The 1,959-nt window shown below is 41.7% G+C and overlaps 1 pseudogene; it reads right to left on the minus strand.

The window, feature by feature from the left end:
* Positions 1-202: 202 nt before the first annotated feature.
* Positions 203-442, minus strand: LOC108288569 (annotated as a pseudogene).
* Positions 443-1,959: the final 1,517 nt, after the last annotated feature.

Raw genomic sequence — 1,959 nt, forward strand, 5'->3', positions numbered from 1 at the left:
TCTACTGAGCACTCATCTGGCTGGGCTATGAGGGTGGCTATTCAAAACGCAAAGCAGTTACCAGCACATTCGAACAGTGTATTGAACATCTTTTAAATATCAAAGTGAGAAACAAGAAGGCAACATAATAATGTTATCAGAAGGATGTTAGGCAGTAAGGACAGCTGTATAAAGCTTGAGGCTGAAAAGTGGCTTGCCAGCTTCATTCTTTTGGCTTCTTGGGTGGTGTGTGCTGGAACAGTAAGATGTGAGGTTCTGGTTCAAGGATCATATAATGGATCCATCCCTGACTCTGCTGAATGCCAAGAGTCCTCTATTCAGATTCAGACATCAAATGGGTTTTAGGGACCAGCTTGGCTATGTCCTTGGCTAGCATGACACGCCGATACTCAAACTCCTCGTCGTCAGATTTGTCAGAATAGTAAATGTGTTTGTGCGACATGATCACTCTGCCTGCTAGCCTTCAGTCCCGTGCCGCCAACTTCCAAGCAACTCCACGCAGCACCAGTTTTGTTTTTAATAGGTAGGAGTACACTAAAATAATGATTAAAAAGCATAGTAGAAGAAATATGTATTAGCAAGTATTATGTAGCATACATAACTGTATATGCTATACTGTTATACCCCTGGCAGCACAGTAGGCTTGTTTCCCCCAGAATCACCAGAAACATGTGATGAATACGTTGCACCATGACTTTATGATGGCTACAACTTCACTAGGCAACAGGAATTTTACAGCTCCAATTATGATTCTATGAGACCACCACCATATATGCAGTGCGCTGTTGATAGAAAAGTCACTCTGTGGCACGTCTGTACAAGATTCACAAATACAGAATTCTGCTGGGTGCGGTGGCTCACACCTGCAATCCCAGCACTTTGGGAGGCAAAATAATCATGGCAATACCAACATTAACACTAATAATAGTAGGACTGGTTAAGTTTTACTGAGTTCTAAGAGCCATGTAAATACACTAAGCACTTCAAATGTATTATCTCTTTTGGCTAGGTGAGGTGGCTCACACCTGTTAATCCCAGCACTTTGGGAGGCAGAGGCAGGCAGATCACTTGAGATCAGGAGTTCGAGACCAGCCTGGCCTACATGGTGAAACCCTGTCTCTGTTAAAAATACAAAAATTGGCCTGGTGAGGTGGCATACGCCTGTAATCCCAGCACTTTGGGAGGCCGAGGCAGGCGGATCACCTGAGGTCAAAAGACTGAGACCATCCTGGCCAACATGGTGAAACCCCATCTCTACTAAAAATACAAAAATTAGTCAAGCATGGTGGCGCGTGCCTATAGTCCCAGCTACTCGGGAGGCTGAGGCAGGAGAATTGCTTGAACCCAGGAGGCAGAGGTTGCAGTGAGCCAAGATAGTGCTACTGCACTCTAGCCTGGTGACAGAGCAAGACTCCAGCTCAATAAATAAATAAATAAATAAATAAGCCAGGTGTGGTGGTACACACCTGTAATCCCAGCTACTCAGGAGGCTGAGGCAGGAGAATTGCTTGCACCCGGGAGGCGGAGGTTGCATTGAGCCGAGATCACGCGACTGCACTCCAGCCTGAGTGACAGAGCAAGATTCTGTCTCAAAATAAATACATAAATAAATAAACATTTAAAAAATAAAAAAAGGTACTATCTCTTTTAAGCTTCATGACAATCTATGAGGTAGGTACCATTATTTCCATTTTACAGACAATGAAACTAAGACTTATGTAGGTTAAATTGCTTTCTTAAAGTCACATAAATAGAAATTTTGAGCCAGGACTAACCCAAGTCTGTCTGACTCTATAGTCTTTAATAACTACTCTGTTTATATAATAACTACTCTGTTCATATAATAACTGATGTTTATAATGATGGACTGCAATCATTCTATTTCAAAAGTCAGTGATACATACTATATGTGTGTAATATACATAAATTTTTATTTATTTATTTGTTTGTGTTATTTAT

The sequence above is a fragment of the Cebus imitator genome, unplaced genomic scaffold, assembly GCF_001604975.1.
Source record: "Cebus imitator isolate Cc_AM_T3 unplaced genomic scaffold, Cebus_imitator-1.0 Scaffold378, whole genome shotgun sequence".
NCBI classification, from domain to species: Eukaryota; Metazoa; Chordata; class Mammalia; order Primates; family Cebidae; genus Cebus; species Cebus imitator.